This window comes from Homalodisca vitripennis, chromosome 8 (assembly GCF_021130785.1).
Source record: "Homalodisca vitripennis isolate AUS2020 chromosome 8, UT_GWSS_2.1, whole genome shotgun sequence".
Taxonomy (NCBI): Eukaryota; Metazoa; Arthropoda; class Insecta; order Hemiptera; family Cicadellidae; genus Homalodisca; species Homalodisca vitripennis.
The window spans coordinates 120,321,769-120,343,380 of record NC_060214.1 but is presented as its reverse complement, the minus strand read 5'-3'; positions in this window follow the sequence as shown (position 1 = coordinate 120,343,380).

Sequence of the window (21,612 nt, the reverse complement as noted above, 5' to 3'; positions counted from 1 at the left end):
GTATAGCTACATTACTACTCGTGTTTAGAGTGATGTATAGGCAGCAACTGATGCTACTGAAGGTGTAAGCAATGGTATAGCTACATTACTACTCGTGTTTAGAGTGATGTATGGTTAGCCAACTGATGCTACTGAAGTCGAGAGCAATAGTATAACTACGTTACTAAACGCGTTTAGAGTGATGTATGGCCAACCAACTGATGCTACTGAAGGTGTAAGCAATGGTATAGCTACATTACTACTCGTGTTTAGAGTGATGTATGGTTAGCCAACTGATGCTACTGAAGTCGAGAGCAATAGTATAACTACGTTACTAAACGCGTTTAGAGTGATGTATGGCCAACCAACTGATGCTACTGAAGGTCTAAGCAATAGTATAGCTACATTACTAAACGTGTTTAGAGTGATGTATGGTCAGCCAACTGCTGCTACTGAAGTCGGGAGCAATAGTATAGCTACATTACTAAACGTGTTTAGAGTGATGTATGGCCAGCCAACTGATGCTACTGAAGGTGTAAGCAATGGTATAGCTACATTACTACTCGTGTTTAGAGTGATGTATGGTTAGCCAACTGATGCTACTGAAGTCGAGAGCAATAGTATATCTACGTTACTAAACGCGTTTAGAGTGATGTATGGCTAGCCAACTGCTGCTACTGAAGTCGAGAGCAATAGTATAGCTACATTACTAAACGTGTTTAGAGTGATGTATGGTCACCCAACTGCTGCTACTGAAGTCGGGAGCAATAGTATAGCTACATTACTAAACGTGTTTAGAGTGATGTATGGCCAGCCAACTGATGCTACTGAAGGTGTAAGCAATGGTATAGCTACATTACTACTCGTGTTTAGAGTGATGTATGGTTAGCCAACTGATGCTACTGAAGTCGAGAGCAATAGTATAGCTACGTTACTAAACGCGTTTAGAGTGATGTATGGCTAGCCAACTGATGCTACTGAAGGCGTAAGCAATTGTATAACTACATTACTAAACGCGTTTATAGTGATGTATGGCCAGCCAACTGATGCTGCTGAAGGTGTAAGCAATAGTATAACTACATTACTAAACGCATTTACAGTGATGTATGGGCGGCAACTGATGCAACTAAAAGTCGTGAGCAATAGTATAGGTCCATTAATAAACGCGTTTAGAGTGATGTATATTCAGCCAATTGATGCTACTAAAGTCATCAGCAATAGTATAACTACATTACTAAACGCTTTTACAGTGATGTATGGTCAGCCAAATAATGCTCTTGAAGTCGTTAGCAATGGTATAACTACATTATTAAACGCGTTTACAGTGATGTATGGGTGGCAACTGATGCTACTGAAGTCGTCAGCAATAGTATAACTACATTACTAAACTCGTTTAGTGTAAATTTAAGGACGACAACTGATGCTACTGGAGTCGCCAGCAATGGTATAACTACATTACTAAACACGTTTAGAGTGATGTATGGTCAGCCAACTGATGCCACTGAAGTCGTCAGCAATGGTATAACTACATTACTAAACACGTTTAGAGTGATGTATGGTCAGCGAACTGATGCCACTGAAGTCGTCAGCAATGGTAAAACTACATTACTAAACACGTTTAGAGTGATGTATGGGCAGCGAACTGATGCTACTGAAGTAGTCAGCAATGGTATAACTACATTACTAAACACGTTTAGAGTGATGTATGATCAGCCAACTGATGCCAATGAAGTCGTCAGCAATGGTATAACTACATTACTAAACACGTTTAGAGTGATGTATGGGCAGCGAACTGATGCTACTGAAGTAGTCAGCAATGGTATAACTACATTACTAAACACGTTTAGAGTGATGTGTGATCAGCCAACTGATGCTACTGAAGTCGTCAGCAATAGTATAGCTACATTACTAAACACGTTTAGAGTGATGTATGGTCAGCCAACTGATGCCACTGAAGTCATCACCAATGGTATAACTACATTAATAAACACGTTTAGAGTGATGTATGGTCAGCCAACTGATGCCACTGAAGTCGTCAGCAATGGTATAACTACATTACTAAACACGTTTAGAGTGATGTATGGGCAGCGAACTGATGCCACTGAAGTCGTCACCAATGGTATAACTACATTACTAAACACGTTTAGAGTGATGTATGATCAGCCAACTGATGCCAATGAAGTCGTCAGCAATGGTATAACTACATTACTAAACACGTTTAGAGTGATGTATGGGCAGCCAACTGATGCTACTGAAGTCGTCAGCAATGGTATAACTACATTACTAAACACGTTTAGAGTGATGTGTGATCAGCCAACTGATGCTACTGAAGTCGTCAGCAATAGTATAGCTACATTACTAAACACGTTTAGAGTGATGTATGGTCAGCCAACTGATGCCACTGAAGTCATCACCAATGGTATAACTACATTACTAAACACGTTTAGAGTGATGTATGGTCAGCCAACTGATGCTACTGAAGTCGTCAGCAATCGTATAACTACGTTACTAAACACGTTTAGAGTGATGTATGGTCAGCCAACTGATGCTACTGAAGTCGTCAGCAATGGTATAACTACATTACTAAACACTTTTAAATTACATGAAAATACAAAACCAATATTTAATACATTTTATTGTGAGGCCTTTCGATATCCAAGATACCTTCATCAGACACATCACAAAATAAATACAAAAAGTAAATTTGATTATTAATAATAGTTAACATATGTGATTTAATAATAATTTGTCTTGGGTCGCGTAGTGTGTAAATATAACTAAATTATTACTGGTATTATACTATATAAATTTTGAATGTTATTTTTGTAATTTTCGTTTTAGTAATATTGAGTTTTGAATTGGTCCATCTTCTTGACATACAATACAAAAAACATACAAATAAAAACATCACATATAAAACTACAAGTCAATTGAAGAATAAATTAAAAAATCCAAAAGATGAAGAAGAAATTATTAATAAATCAGGTATATACCAAATTAAATGTGATGACTGCAACAAAAAATACATTGGACAAACAAGAAGAAAAATTCATACACGATATAAAGAACATTGCTCCCACATTAAATTCAACAGAAAAGAAAAATCTGCCGTCGCACACCACTGCATCAATACCGGACATACTATATCACAGAAAAACTTAAAACTATTAAAACATGTTAACACTCCAAAATATTTAAATGCATGGGAGTCATATTACATAAATCAAACAAACACAGAAGATCTATTAAATCAAGAAGATGGACCAATTCAAAACTCAATATTACTAAAACGAAAATTACAAAAATAACATTCAAAATTTATATAGTATAATACCAGTAATAATTTAGTTATATTTACACACTACGCGACCCAAGACAAATTATTATTAAATCACATATGTTAACTATTATTAATAATCAAATTTACTTTTTGTATTTATTTTGTGATGTGTCTGATGAAGGTATCTTGGATATCGAAAGGCCTCACAATAAAATGTATTAAATATTGGTTTTGTATTTCAATGTAATTTAACAGTGACCAATACAAGCTCCATCTACAGCATTACTAAACACGTTTAGAGTGATGTATGGTCAGCCAACTGATGCTACTGAAGTCGTCAGCAATAGTATAGCTACATTACTAAACACGTTTAGAGTTATTATGGTCAGCCAACTGATGCTACTGAAGTCGTCAGCAATAGTATAGCTACATTACTAAACACGTTTAGAGTTATGTATGGTCAGCCAACTGATGCTACTGAAGTCGTGTTATAACTTCATTACTAAACGCGTTTAGAGTGACGTTTGGGCAGGCAACTGATAACACCTATGTTGTGTTTGACGGCCTCGACATTACAGGAAGTACGCCACACTTTGACGCGCTATGATACATTAATCATACAGCTGTTTCCAGCACCACTGTGTGATTTATTTACAACAGAAAGTTTAACACTTGTTCAGTTTTCAGTTTGAAAGTTATACTTTAATGCTTAGGTCAATTTGAGAAATGTGAACTAATTGACACAACTGTTAGGGACGTATACTGATTTATTAAAATGTGGTATGTAATGATGTAAGATGATTGTGATTATATTTATAAACACCTATACTGAATCGAAAATTTATAGTTACAGTCTATTTACACATTTTGATGCTTTCAGTATTAATATATATTATTAATGCCCGACTTGAGCTAGGTTAAAAGAAAGAAACGTATTTATTATTTTTATTTTATGGATTACTGCAATGTTTTTATGATGAAAATACATAAGTTAGTCAAGCTTTGTTCTTCTGCCAGAAAGTAGAAAGTGATGTAACCTCCTTAGGCTAAGAGATTTGCGCCCTTATCTACAGGACACAGTAATATAGTAAAACATTGATTTGATCCCGTTTTAGACGTAAAATAGCTTCGAGTTGTCGAGTGCAAACTGTGTTGTCTTTAATTTATCAGTACGACTCAAATTATAAACTTAATTTCAATTGTTACCAATATCGTAGTGCTACTAAGCTTTTAAAATTGGTTACATTCTTCAGGTTTGTCCAGTTAAGGAGTCTTTTACTGTTAACATCTTTAAAAAGAACAAGAAGAAATCTAAGTACTTTTAGGTAATAGACAGTGAGGACATAAAAGAGGAGGAATGTAAGGAAAATTTACTCCACTCAATTTTAAAGAGGAGTTTATTCTTTCGCACTGCCGTGAACATTCTCATGTCACCCTCCTGTTACTCTGGATTTCTTTTATAAATTTGAGTTAAAACAATTTCTGTCGTCAACTGTTTAAATGGTTTGCTTCTTTTTTGTAATGAAGGAAAATATTCTGTCAATATTAATTGGTTCTTTTCACATTGGTTATCACTGCCATGACATATTATATTCATGATGGTATATAATTTATCGAAAAGGAGCAGTTCTCGGATATGCAACTGTTTTGATAATCCATATTATTATACAGTCAAGGATTTAAGGAAAGTCCCTTTTTAACCTTATTCTGCCTGTCCTCAAAACCCACCAGCATAGGCGAGGATTTTGTGAAACAGGAAGAGGAGGATCGGTACAATATGAGATTGACAAGTGAAATGATAAAAAGTGAAATGGTCACAGACAGAATTCTAAACTAAATCATCACTAAGCCAGATCCACAGTCTGAGGCGAGGTCTGCGGCTCTCTCGTCAACCAATAGCAGACTTACTTTCTGCCTTTGGATTGAAACTTCCCAGAATGCTATGCTGAACCGACAATTTTTTAGTTCTGTGAAGTTTTATTGTTTTCTTGGTTAGATACTTGTTATAGGCACAAGCAAATATTGACTACATAACAGTGTAAAAATTCTAATGGCAGTTCTACTTGTGGTTGTGCTACTCTATTACCTTGGCGACAAAGACCTCTCACGGTTCATCCGTTATCCAAACAACGTTCAAGCTGATTTCGATTACCATCCATGACAGTTGGAAAGTAGTTGTATGGAGCTTTTATCATGGAGGTCTGTCTCCCTGAGTTATATTTTGTTTTAGAAGTGTTTGAATATAGAATGGAGAAGAAAAAGACGGATTATTTAAGAGGTGATTGTGAACGTTATGTATAGTTTTATTCCATAAACCAGCTTAACCTTTCAGAATAATTACTTATTTTACAGCTCACTCACGGTTTAATGGAACTTAATTATAATGTAATTTACATTTTTCTTTATATATTGGTCTGACTGTATTAATAGATTCACAACGTCCATTATAATTTCCTGTATTGGCTCAGACTCAAGTGATGTCCCCTACTCCAGCCATACTCGTAGACATCTCTGTTAGCGTAAGTATTAGAAAGAGTGCAGAATTAGAGCCAAATGTTCTCCTTTTACATGGCACAATTCTGGAAAAACATTCTGAAAAGTTTAGATCAATTAAAAGTTTAGGTTAAAGGTTACTTTGTTTTCACACAAAATGCGATAAAACTGTTCTAATTTATACTTTATAAAATAAATAAAATCCTTCCAGAAAAACCCAACCTTTTTTGAAAATAATTTTTATTTAAAATTAAGAATCAATCTTAACCGAGTAGTATAGAGGATTCCAAGTAATCTTAAAAAAACTTTGAATAAACTACTTAGGTGATATGTGGTGTACGCATAGCTCAACATACAGGTTTAGACTTTAAGAGAATATAAATATTACTACTTCACAAGGGGTTCCAATTTGGGATTGTACACAGTTCATTCATGATAGACTAAACAAGAATGTGCACAAGATAAAGCCTTGTGGAAGTCCAGTCAGTGTAGAGAGGGTTGTATGTACCATAGGCTGCCGATGATGTGACATAGAGTTGACACCGAACTCATGATAATCGTATCAAAGGTCATGTTGCTGTGTGTGACAGTTTTATCACGCTGTTCAGTTCTTTAGAATAATATATTGAATTCATTTATGGGTAAATTATAAAGTTGACTTTATAGAATATATGATTTTATGATCTGTATTTTATGATTTAAATCAGATACGATTACTTTGAGGGAAAACAACTGAAACATCCCATAACAGTTACAAAGGGTGAGCGGATCACCCAAGCGTATCTTAACTACAAGAAACTGGTGCCTAATTCTGGTCCGACAGAGCCGCCAGCTGGCCCAGCAAGGAACAATCAATCAGTATGACATACTCATACCTGGGAGCTGAGTCTAACACTTCCTTACATACCTTCACTGTTACACAGCGATCAATTATGTCTGGTACCTCTGCACAACTTTCACCTCTCAACCCCTGATAAAGCATGGTCAAGACACTTCGCCTCTTGTAGGCTTATTCTTGTATCTTTCTTAATTTGTTGTACCATTAAAAAAAAAAAAACAATTTTGGTTAGTTGTAAACTCTGAACCATGTACAATCGAATCAGGAAATTCAACAGAGTGTAATGAAACTAATTAATTGTTCCCATCTGAGAGCGTAGAAATGTCTGTGGTAAAATAATCACGACACGAACCACACAATCACTGGGGAGAATTCAAGCCACGCTCGGTATTACACTCGTATATGTGTTCTGCACACAGGAATATACATATTATTATATAGTTACAGGTGTTATGTAAGTACTTATAACACTAGAGATATGGTATTTTAGACGTGAATTGCTGCAACTATTTGGCCCAATTTGCTCTACCGTAGGCTATACAATTGAGTGCATTGTTACAGAGGAGATGAATCATTCATACAGAAATGGTGTGCTGGTAAGTTCACAGGACTATTTCACGTAGCTCTAACATCCAACACTACGGCTACATAATGTAACTTTGATTGTTACTGTTCCATTATTTATCACCCGACCTGAACTTCTCCACAAAGGGCATTTTTTTTCTTGCCTTATTTATAGCATTGGATGTATTATCTCTTGTGTACCTAATACAATCAAAGGCTATATCCGAATGGTGGAATAACAACAAGTGCAACTCACCGTATTTCTTTGTGGTAGAAGAAATACTTGCACCAGACGAGATTCGACTTTCAAGAGCATCTTCCAACTTCGTGATAGCGTGATACCGCCATCATCTACGGTGGAACAAGGCACTCCTTTACTTCTACAGGATTGAAATTATGGGTTGTGTAGTGGTGTACATCTTCCCCTCGGCTCTGTCATAGTCAAGATTGAGTAACTTCGCAAGGATTTTCGAAGGGAGGGCCCGGGTTACCAGTAATTTTTACAATGCTCAAAAGCAAGCAAAATGTCGATCGTGAGCTATATGAAGTATACATTTACAAGTGTTGATTAGTATGGCGCGCATTATAATAATATTGCAAATACTTTTCCTTTTGGATATTACACTGGGTAACTCCTTGATAACTTGGTAACTCCTGGGTTAATTGGATAATTCTTCATGAATGTTGTGGATCTCATTTACTACTCAGTGATTTAACTCTCCCCTGCTCTGACTGGAGCTTGGGTTGGGATGACTTTGATTGAAGAGCACAACACACCGGTGGTTGGGGGTGTAATCCAATAGAAAATTCACTGCTGTATGTAAAAGAAGTTGAATTTTTGATGCACCAATAATTTATGGCTCTTTGGGGGGGGGGTGTTCTATCCCCCTTACAACCCTTAAAGTTACGGCACTGCGGGCCCTACAGACCTAATTACTCTTTTTTTACATTTGAACGTTATAACTCATCAATACATGGTATTTCTGCAGTACCTATTGTAATAAATAGATATAAAATTATTACTAAAAGTTCAGTACGCATTCATTAAACTGAATGAGATTATAGAGTGGGCATATACACAGAGTAAAGCCTATAATTATATTTCAACTCCATTAGTTGCTCATTAACATATAATTATTCCATTATACAAATGAATCAAAAGTTAAGTGCTTGTTATGGTAATTATTTTATACCTTTATGTACTTGTTGAACTAATATTAAAGACCGAACAAATAAAGCTTATGTTAATATTAATTGAGAATTTGCCGTAATAAGCAACCCTACACATTAAAAATTTAATTTCCATCTGTTTTAATATTTTGTTATCAGTAGGCATTACGAAATACTGTGATGTTCCTTTACAGCACGTGTAATACCGCATCATACAAAATATGAACAGTTTACAGTAATGGACATGAGACTCAAAGTAAAGGCTATAATTAAAACGGGTTGATCAATTAGCAAAGGCAGACTGAGTTAATATTTCATAAGCTTTCTTCCTCTCTGCGTAGGTTTATTTGTCCTTTCTATTAAAACGAAATTAATTTCATATTGAATTGACCGTATTAAATTTGGAACCGTAAGGTTAACGTTTTTATTTAGTTCTCTAGGCACTAAAAAAACCAAACTTGATTATAAAAGCGGTTATTAATATGAACTAATAGACATAACGTCAACGTCAATAAAGAACCATGGTCCACTTATAATTGTAGGCCAGTCAATTGTTTTGTTCGTTTTACTGGCAAACTCAGATAATGATTTCGTAATTTCTAAAACAGATTTTTAGTATTAAAAAGTATTTTAAAAAAAGTGCATTTGTAAGTCCTATACCGTTGTTTATCCATTATTTCTTAATTCTACACTAACCATCTTTGACTTTGATTTGTTCTTTAACTGAAAAATCCGATTAAAGAAAGACGAGTTCGCAGAGTTTTACTTACAAAAATTTTAGTTCTTCCATAATAGATGTTCATGCCATTAGGTTGTCAATTGTTTCCCTTATTAGTGAAGAGAATTGCAAACACATTATTACCTAAGAGTTTACAAGAAAATATAAATAGATTCGAATGATAGATTTGGAGTGAAAAATATATTTACATAGGCATTTGTAAATATTTACAGTGTTTAAAGCTATATCAACTATTTCTTTTACTAAAATTTCGGTTTAACACAGACTTTGCCGATATAACAATTGGGGTTTTGGTTTCATTTATACCTAATGCAAGTAGAAGTGTAGCAGTGTTAGTATTTTGGTAATCATATAAATGATTTGTTGATTACCCAACATGACCCACACAAAATCCTTGATTGAAAGGGTTCCGTTATGTACTTCCTAATACATTTTGAATAACACATCATTATTACATAATGACTTAGTTCTATAAATGTTTTAATTTAATTAAATAGTAATGCTTTGAATTTTTAAAACTAAGATAAAACATTATAATGCGTATTATTGAAATAAAGATGTTCTAATAAACTCCTAGAACATGACGTTAGATTATAAACTTCATAAAATGTCAAATTCAATTCTCAGAGTCAAATATTTTAGAAATAACTTTGCATTGTGTTTCATTAATATTTCAATCATTTTTGTAGAATATTGGTTAGCCCACGTTTATAACTGTTACAAATTAAATAATTTTATATATATATATATATATATATATATATATATATATATATATATATATTATTCCACTGAACATATTCGTGTCATACACCTAATCATGTCGCGTTTTTAGTTATTTAATTATTTATTTTATATTTATACCCACTCATGTCTAAATAAAGACAACCGGTTTTAATTCTATTGTCAAAATTCTTAACTATGCAAACAACTAGATTAATATTCTTTATTTGACCAATTATGAAAAGGTAACTAAAATTGATGCTGATATTGTAAACATTTTACAAATATGTAAAATGTACACTGGATAAATTAAACTGCTTAAATACGTGATTTACACAAAGCTTAATAATACTTTTTTATCACAGGTCCAGTTTAATCACAGGTCATTTTAAGAGGATAATCTTAATAATATATCAATATAGTATTTAATGCAGAATTTTAAAAAAATGCATTACACAATGAACGGAGTTACAGCTTCAAAAAAATGCTTATAACCTATTATAAATCTCTCTCATAGGTTAGACCTCAGATTCACTAACAATATCATCCTTCACTGCACAGTGTAAGTTATGACCGTGGCGGCTATTATAAAGGAGTAAAACATCACAATAACGTTTATTTATGGGGTGAAGCACGAACATTTCCAGTATTAGTCACGCGACTGTGGTAACGTGAGATGGCGTGTGGAAAACAGCATGTTTACTTGAGAAAATATTGAGAAATTGTAGTCATAGTAAATAAGGTTTATTTATAAACGAAATAAATCATTCTGATTAGCATACAGAGCGTTACCAAAATATGTGGGTATATGTGAAAATGAACGAAATTAATCCTCCAAGAACAAGGTCTATTTTGATTTGTTATGCGACAGTCTGTACATATTTATAATTTAAGAAATCATAACTTTGGATTGGTTTAAATTACCTAACAAATAACACAGAATTGTTCCATGTAGTTGGCAGGTGAATACAGACCTATTGTGACCTATATTAATTTGTAGTTAAGTTGTAATAAATAATAGTGTTGTATTTTGTTTTTATTACGTTCAAATACAAATATTTAACAATAAACATAGTTTTGATTCCTGACTTATTAATATCACAACACTCTTATATGATTTGTTTTTTTTTTAACTTAGATTTTAGTTATGTGTAAGATTGGTTATTCACCTGATGAAGAGATCAGATTGCAGATCTCGAAACGCAGTTTTATTAAATATATTGTATCACTGAACGATGGCAAATGAATCCTGTTTCCTTTACAATTTTCCAATTGCCAAAAACGAACTTTAGACAAAGGTATACCGTATTGGTTTTAGCTTTTTATGGAAAGAAACAAAAACCTACTTCATTAGTTTTAAATGGTGGATGTAAAATTTCTAGAGTAATATGTCATTAACCCTTTGAGTGCTACAGGTATTTTCCCCAGGCATATGCATACAGTTCCAGGCTTTTTTCAAATATTTGTTAGCTTTTGAAAAAAAACTGTTGTAAAATAAGTACACAACAGATTTTCATAATTTTGTTGTTGATTTTTTTTCTAACTAAATGCAGAATATAATACATCTCGATACAAACAAAATTTTATTTATAAAAATATTATTTTTATATAAATATATTTATAATTCAGTATTTATAAAAAACGGTTTTTTACTTTTTTATAAAAAGTAAAGTTTTGATCTAATTTGAGTGAATACGGGATCTTTAAGATTATTTTTCTTTAAACCATGATAAAGGCCATATAATTCTACATAAAAGCCATGTATAATATATTATTCCAGAATTAAAAAAAAAACATGGCATTATATATATAAACGTAAATGCTGCTCGGTACCGACATTTTATAAACTGTACTTAATTTGTCAGAGTTAAGAAATTACATAGTAATAGTGTAGTTTTCACAAAACAATCTTATAAAACATCAATATAACACAAATGAATATGATTAGTAAATGTAGAGACAAATACTTGCAAACATATTTACATTACAAAAGTTTACATTTACTAAATAATAACCTTATTATATGTACACTGAAATTTCACGTTTCTGCTTAGCCACAACTCAAATCACTACATTACTTTTGTAAAGAAATACAGGGAAATATTGTATAAGTTACTATTTTAGTTTGTATTTACTCAAATGCTTGTTTATCGGCACATACAGTATACTCGTACAACAAGAAAGGCCGTTACGCAACACGGTACTCGTCCGCTACGTCGCGTGACTGGAAGATAAAATCATCGCGTAGGTACTTCGGTATCATCGCAGCCCACTATTTTTGGACGAGTTTTCCTTATCAGGGACCAAAATAAACATCATTATACGTTACTTCTTCCATAATGAATCGAAAAATACTCGATGAGTCGTACTTCCTGTTTCCAAATCGTCTCCAAATAGACACAAGAATGACCTGACATTTTCGAATAATAATACGTTTTTCTTTTCATTTATTTTCGTAATAAATTGTTAATTTCTAAATAGGTTAAATAGTCTGATATTTTAAATACTGTATTTTTTATTATTTATTTATTTTGTCTCCGATACGGAAAACTATTCCAAAAATTGTGGCCTCTTGATAAGTACCCAAACAACACAAGTTTCAAAGATAAATTAGTAGAGAAACAACATAAAACTCGTATTTATCGATAGCTTGAAGCCTATACAGTTGACTGGTTATTTGGCCAAAATAATCTTGTACTATAAATAATATGATCGAAATACGAAATTTCAACATTAGTGACGCTGTGGCACTCAAATGGTTAAACCGATTAGAAGAGATGAAATAGTCAAGATAGTGTAGAATATAGGCCTAGTATAGCGAGATAGATGAAAACAGTTTTAACGCCGTATTGTTACTAAGAACATAAGAAAAATACTAACTGTGTTTTGCTTTGGCTGAAGTACATTGCAAATCAGCTGTAAAACAGGCATTAATTCCATTATTTTTTATGTGTTCTTAAATAATATGTGACTCAAATAATATAAAAATTGCTCCTGTGTACAGGCCCGTGCGCATGGGGGGGGTTTTGGGGGTTCAAACCCCCCCCTTGGAGATTGGGATATATCATATTGTTTCCATATATCAGTTTAATTGTGCTCTATTGCGCCGTCAGTTTACGCACAAAATCAAAAATTCTCTCGATGCTCTTGATGTCTGCAATGAGGATGCTTTTCCTAATGTCCATAAAATCTTGAGGGTAATGGCTGTACTACCAGTAACAACTTCGACAAACGAACCTCTTTCTCAACATTACGCAGGTTGAAAAATTATTTGCGTTCTACCATGAGTGAAAATCGATTGAACGGATTGGCATCACTGAACATTCATCGAGACATTGAAGTAGATGTGAACTCAGTATTAGATGAATTTTTTTCTGTACCTCGACGCATCAACTTATTGAAAGAGTAGATCACATATGTTTTTATTTGAAAAAGTTTTTACTTTGTTTAAAGAATGAGTTACAAATGTATTAAAAGTATGTAGTTTTACAATTTTATAATAAACTCATTTTCCATACGTATTAATTTGTAATCTATTACTTATTTAAGTTTCTTCTTTTTTATTTCATAAAATAAGTATAGAACCCCCTTAAATAAAATTCTGCGCACGGCCCTGCCTGTGTAGGAAATTACATACCAGTATCAATAAATGAATATGTAACGTACAAATATTCCATAAATAGGATACATTACAAATCTAAGAATATGTCCAAAGGGAAACGTCTCTCAAAAGCTTTCAAAATGATAGGCGTCATATTTCCTGCGAACAGCTTCTTTATATTCATTTGTCAAATATACGTTTACTGCTTCATATTAATATGTTTTCGGAAGTGAAATAATCAGAATATATAAATTATAGACACACATTGGGCAACATCTTAGGGAATAAGTCAATTTTTTCCGATTACCGTTGCGTAAAAACACTGATAAAACACCAGAAATATTTCGGCCTCACTATGGAAAACTATCAACACAGAGACTGTCCCTAAAAACATCCGCTTATACAGGTGAGTTGATCTCCCGCTCCTAGTGTGGTACCACGTATTTGATATGATTGTGGAAGTACCAATCTGAACGATTAGTGTGATGTTCACATATTTGAGGTTGTCAGCATTAACACGTTGACTGCTGCAGACACATTATGGTTACGTGGTCACGCACCTCATTATGAGTTACCGCGTTCACAACCGCAATTATGTTAACAGTCAATTATTGACTCGTATATATGACGTTTATGAATATGTTGCTAATATTTTAAGTTCTTAAAACTTATGACAGTTACCTTTCATGTATAGTTGAAAGAGTTCAGTTACACGGATTAATTAAAGGTAACTGTGTTGTCATCAAGAATTACACGTAGTAATTAACTTGATATAAGCTTTATGAAGTGTGTTTATATACAGCGTTCGCTATGTTAATTCCTTTACTAATAAATAAATTTAAAATATTTGACTTACTGATGCTTTATATCATGTACATACTTTACAATTGTCAAATGTTAGATTATATCTCGTTTTTATTTGAGCCTCATTATAGGATTTTTTAAATTTCTTGCAGTAAATGCACCCAGCTCCTCATAACGTGATGGAAAAGTGTCTACTTTTTCGGTCTTTATAGAAGGTATCATAAAGTGCTATGTATATAAGAATTCCAACCACAATCCGATTGCAACAATTTAAAATGCGTTGTCGACTTAGCAAAGTGGCAAAGCAGTTCCAACATTTTTTAATGAGATAACTGATGAAAATAAGGTAGTTTGAGCATGAACTTTGTAAGGGATATGAAATTATTAGAAAATCAAAATTTATGACTAAAGAGAAAACACCTTCCCACCGTGGGAAAGGAAGTATAGTAATACAAACGATACTTCGAAGCATACCGACTGGACTTCCGCTCTCATGCAGCTGCTAGTCAACAGGAAGTGATCATCATTTTAACAGTTCCCACCAAACTATATATGTAATAAAGCAGGTATATATTGGTTCATAGTGTAACTTTACGTGGTAAATTCACTCCAGTCTCTAACCATCACAAACAACCTCGCATGCCACGGAGACCTTACAACTAATACATAGATTGGTAAGTTAGTCAGATTAGGAAAATTTGACCTTTATTTGTAGTAATGGAGAGTGAAAACATCTGAACCCAAGATGAGATCGGTTGTGGGCATTAATGAAAATTTTAAGACAGAGATCAGGACGGGGAAGAAACTAAATATAATTTTTAGGTTACATTTTTTTGAACTGGTATTGAAATGTGGTTTATATCGGGCCAAGTGAGACGCCTATTGTGGACCAGCCTCATGGTCACACAAAGATTCCTTCTTGCAGACCCTTGAACAGAATATAATTATCTGCATAGCTAACTAACATGCACGCATGCATCCAACCTATAGAGGAACCTTTCCTCACGGAGTAAAAAAAATATTTTGAGATGGTTTTCTATCTATCTATCCTATCTATTGATAGGACCTGGCGAATTTTCGGAATATGCTCTTTGTCGACACGATGCTGAAGTATTCAGTACATGTTTTTAGGCGCAACTTTCATTTCCAAAATAAGGCGTGACATAAATATTTTATCCAGCTTAGCGTCAGTGATGGCTAACTATGGGGACTTTCCTAAGAGTGTTTAACTAAATATATTCACTATTGTTATCTTGTTCACTGCAAAGTTTATAGCAAAACTTTAATTTGGAACCAAATATTTTCCTTAACTTTCAAGAAATTAAAAAATATTACTTTCAAATTTTCCATAAACTAACGATACTTGTCTATACAATTCTGAAATTAAATATGTTGCTGTAATTTTGTACTATCCATACCTAATAGCAGACGTCAAAAACTCTATTATATAAAACTATCTAATCTGAACATGAATTTTATCACAGTTATCTCAAAATCATGCACTTTATTTCACTATAACATCACGAAAACAAAAACTTTGACTTCAAAATTCTTTAAAAGAGGTACGTACAAAACTGTAACTGTTGCGTAAACACGGCAACAATTTTTTTAACTATTTTAACTTGATAACTTATGTAATCAGTTCCTGTCTCTCTTGTTTTAAGGAATAACAAAAACCTACCAAGGATTAATAATCTTCAAAACAATTGAAGGCAATCCATTTGAGCCTTGCTTCTACATTTGCAGTTAAGATAATATAATGAACATTTTTCTTTCATTAGACACCCTGTATATTGTTGGCAAAGTTAACTGTACAGTCTGGCCTCTTTTCTCCCTATGAGAAGATCCCTAGGGAGACAAGAGGAGGGTGGGGCACTGGAAACACGCGAACTCGCATAATGTTACGTTATTACAGGAGAGGTTGATTGTGCAGCTTGCGAGCCTTACGTCTGAGGGAAGACTTCCAGAGCAAATTTATGCTCCGTACTGTTTTATGAATTCGTATTAAAAAAGCATAGAGACAGTGCTTCTATCGGTAGATTTGAATAAAACGTCCGCTACTTGTAATGGAATTATTTCGATTATTCAGCATTCACTTGATTTCCCTTTCAGATTCTCTCGTACTAGGTGACGAAACAGAAGCGGAAAATGTGACTATATTTGCATCGTTTACCTTTAAATGTATAGAACCCCTTGAGTGGATATTTGCTGACTGTAGACTCCAGTGTATAATTAGCAGAGTCTCAGATTTATCAAGCGTGATTGCATTTCAAGAGGTACATGAAGAAGCAGTGAAATATGTAGGAAATATTAATTTACACCAATGCATTTACTATTACTTTGGTGCAAAACACATTTCTAGTCTATGGGATACGTGGACCAAACGTAGTTATTTTCCAAGAGCAGAGAGTTAATTTCTTGTAAATAAGGGAAAACCACAGAAGTAGAGGAATTTCTTCTAAGAAAGAAATATACCAGCCGCTGATTTTTACACAGATCTGTTCAATTTTCTTTCATAGCTTGAAAAGGTTGAAGACTAACAGTCAGACACGCAAATTAATGTTAAATCAGCATCAACCGTTGTTCAGCCAATATATATTTAAGTGGTGACTTTCAGTATTTTCATCTAGTTGTGTAACGGTGATATAATTACCACAACAAATAGCGCAGTATGGTGGGTAAGGAGGTTACCAAATGATAGCCGAGTTAAGGAACGCGGGAGTAGCTGCTCCTTATGTCTGTCAAGTTGGAACTACTCCTTATGTCTGCCAAATCCACTGACATCTCTTTTTTGGATGGATGACTGTTAAAATATGATTCTGCTGTCCACCTGCCCAGTCATTGGTTTAAGTGTGAGGGAGGCTTCTTAGCGCTATCATCGCCTGGTAACATAAGAAATGTTTCATTTTTATATATATATATATATATATATATATATATATATATATATATATATATAATATATAATATATATATATATAAAAAAAAAAAAAAACATGTCAAAATTGTATTTACATTTAGAATGTTTATTATCAGGTGTTTCTTCCTTTGTTTGTTTATTTTATTCTGTGTTATTATTGTGTACTTGAAAAAGTTGTTAATACAACGAAATATTGTACAAGATAATTGTAGTTTTCTTTTGAACTGCTTAAGAGACTATATATATATATATATATATATATATATATATATATATATATATATATATAATATATATATATATACACATACATCTGATACGTATTCGACAAGACAAGTGTCATAATGGCATTGACATAGTAAAGTTATAGTTACGTACTATATGAAATCTGCTTATGAAATCAATAAGTAGATTTCATATAGTACGTAACTATAACTATAACTATGTCAATGCCATTATGACATTTTTCTTGTATCGTATACGTATCAGATGTTACCTAGATGTTTCGTATTATATCCCACAATGCAACAGTGTACTGCGCATGCGCATCATGGCAATTATGAGTTTGGTAACGTAACGTCGTTGTCACTTAAGTAAAGTTTCTGTTTGCTTTTGCTTCCATTGCCGGTATTTCCGCGTTTATTTTGTGTGTGTGTGTTGTGGTTAGTACAAGACTGAAGAAGCTAACTTCATCGAAGATTTATTAGGATTTGGAGGTAAGTTCAAGTCTTAGTAATTTTTTCCAGTTGAGTAATATTTTTATTTTTCACCCACCCAATATTATATTACCTAGTATTACCAAACCTTTTCTGTCGATTTATAGACACAAAAACTGCTTTGATATCTAATAAATAATATTATTTATAGTAAATATTGGAACCTACTCTTGATATTAGAACATGTTTACTTTATAGCTTCCGTAACGAAGACTAATAAAAATGAAAAGTAAATATTTGAGAAAATATACTCATAAACATCAAAATGCTATAAAATATCTAATAGAACATAATTTGATTAATCAAGCGATAAGAAGTAAAATGTTTAGTGTTTATGTGAAAATAAAATAAAAACTTCAAAATCTGTTAAATACTCGCAACTTTCCCATGTAGCATCCAAAGTATACGATATCTCAGATATGAATTCTTGTAACATTCACGTTACATATCAATGAGCAGATTTCATATAGTACGTAACTATAACACTATGTCAATGCCATTATGACACTTGTCTTGTCGTATACGTATCAGATGTTAATTAGATGTTTCGTATTATATCCCACAATGCAACAGTGTATCATGGCCATTTTGAGTTTAGTAATGTCGTTGTCACTAAGTACAGTTTCTGTTTGCATTCGTTTCCATTGCCGGTATTTTCTAGTTTATTTTGTGTGTGTTGTGTTGTAGTTGATACAAGATTCAAGAAGCTAACTTTTATCGAAGATTTATTGTGATTTGGAGGTAAGTTCAAGTCTCAGTAATTGTTTTCCAGTAGAGTAATATTTTTATTGTTCACCCATCCAATATATTATTATAGCCTAATTGTTAGTTTACGTACGAGTAATCTCGTAGTATTACCAGACCTTTAAAAGTGTTTAAAGCTTTTTTACATCGAATTACACAGTAATTTTAAAGGCATCACTTGGGCATATATATGCTTTGAGTTTGTGAAATAGGGCTTAAAAATAAGTCAGTAACTAAAACTTTATCAATAGCATATCTTTGCCATTTTTCAAATAATAACTTACGCGATATTATAATATTAGTGATTCAACCAACTTGTTACAGTAGGTCAACATATATTTCTAAGATTAATCACTAGACATATCTTATTAATATTATTTTAGATCCCAGTTTGTATTGAAATTGTTTAGGCCTACAGTTCAATTTTTAAAATCTATGAACTGAGATAGGTCTAAACAGAAAGTATATTTTTTATTTAGAACCTAATTAATTAGTTGTAATCATATACACTACTTAATGATATCGAGATAGAGCTGTAAAATAAATAACTGAAACATTATAAAATAATTTACCTATCTTGCATGTAATCTGCAATAAACTTAAATCATGTTTTTACAAATTCATATAATTTAAGTTACATAATATTTTTATTCATACATTGGACTTAGGACCCCAACTGGTGGTCTGCTTGGGGGGTTCGTGAAAGGTTAGATTATGCATAACTTAAAAAGCCTAACTAAAAGGTATAAACACAAGTAGTGAACAGCATGAAACAACACTTAAGAAGATTTAAAAATGTTATTTCATTTAATTATTATGATTATCTCAAGATTTTACTGCATTAACAATGTTTTTATGTGGTGTAACTAATATAATCATCATCATAATATAAGTTGGGTAAACTAGTACAACTAAACCTCCAAGCTGTGTCAGCTGCAGTATAATAAGCGATCACCAAGACAATCGAATCAGCGAACCGAATTTTCAATTACAAATAGCTAAACTATCAAATACAAAAACCATTCTTAAATCTATTTAATGCAAGCTGTCTTTAATATGTTATAACAATATTCAATCAGTGTAAAATCATTTGGTAATTCTGAGCAATTACTTGGTCAACCCCAAACATTTTGATGTTTTACTACGGTCATAAGGAAGTTCTCAGAAAGCAAGAAACCTATAATTCAAGCTTCGCAAGGCCGTTCTACAGGTTGCCGAGCGATAAGAAGGTTCAAAGTCCACGCGATAACAGTGGCTTGCGGGAGACGCGCGGAAGGCCAGTTGTGACAGTATCGTTATGGCTAGTGGTTTCCGATAATCCTTTTTTATGTGACGGGTGTGAGAACACGTTACTTAGTTTCACGGTTTCAAGTGAAGATCAGGAAAAGTTAAAACGTTTTTTGTACGAACACGGCGTTTTGCAATGCACCAAAGTTTGCCCTCTAGAATTTGATATTTTACTGATAGGTACTATCTTGAGGGATGTTTTTCTTTCGCTGATGGCAGGAGGCACTCGTCTCAACTCGATAACAACTAATTAATTTATAGCTCGAAATTTAAGAAAAGCATTGTTCATTTGGATCAAAATTCTGCTCATTTCAGTATTATTTTTCATTTACGTTAACTTTCCGGGACCTAAATTATGTTTTTTTTTTAATTTCACATACATCTCTAGATTATCGTAGTAAAATATGAAAAAGTTTGGGGTTGACCAAGTAATTGCTCAGAATTACCAATCATTTGTATGGTATATTTAATTCATGTCTGCAACCACAATGGTGATGACCTTTCTTAATTGTGTTATAAGCTATCAGACACACATTCCTTAAATTAATAAGAAGTCAGTTTTACAAGTTGCTTGTTGAATACACATATATACTTTTTAACTCATCATCAAATTATTACTTTTTAGTTAAAAATAATAACTGAACTATACTTTAATATGAATTATCTAAAAGATAATTCGGTTTGTTCAGTAATTTTGTTTTAATCAGAAATATCAATTATTCGATAGTTTTGTTGGCCGCTTATCATACTGCAGTCAAAATGGCTTATGTATATACAAGAACATTAAAACTTACTTCTTAATATTTTAAAGGTTGCGTATCTGACAGCTTGTGACACAAATCATAAAGATCATCGCCATTGTAGTTACAGCCATTACTCAAATACCAAAGAAATGATTAATCAATGTTATAATACATTAAAAACTAGCATTAAATTAATTTTAAATAACTATAGTAAAAATGATTTTGTATTCGATAATTATTTTTGATTGATAATCGTGTTCACTGATTCGATTTCAGTAGTGGCCGTTCATTATACTGTTGTCATAGGTAGTTTATAAACTCATCATTAGCTTATTTATTTGATGAATTATACAATAATATGAAATACCTGTAACGCAATTCTGTTTTTGTATTGTTCTGTAGTATAGATAATCAAAGGCATTATATATGGTTTGATTGACGTGGTGGCCGCTTATCATACTGCAGCCAGTAAACTGTTAATATTAACTCTAAACACTATAAAGCGATGTTTTTCAAATTCTGGACAGTTTATGAAGTAGAAAAGAACAATTAAAACTAACGTGGTCGGTATCGCTGTCACTTGGTATACGAGTTTTGTTTATCTTATCTGTTTTCTTATCAGATCTGGTTCGTCGTTGTATCACAGACTGCCACAACATACAAACAAATAAACATAGCAAATCACGTAGCTGTGGTGGGGAGGTTTTATTCAGTGTGATGTTGAGTTTAGCTACAGTTGACTTTCCTCTTAGTGCAGTGTCTGGAATCTGAAGCTGTCACAGATTTGACTCCTAGAAACTAAATTCATATTTGTCTGAAGAGTGCAACTCAAGGTTTTCCTAGGTTAGCCATTCAATTATACACGGCAAATGGCCGAAATCCTGTTATTCTTTCAAACCTTCAATAATTAATAACCTAGATTACACTGTATTTTGTAGTCTTGGTGTCTTTGATGTCGGAACGACGTAAAGGATTCATTTCAATCTTCTTTGTTGCCGACTTTATATCTCT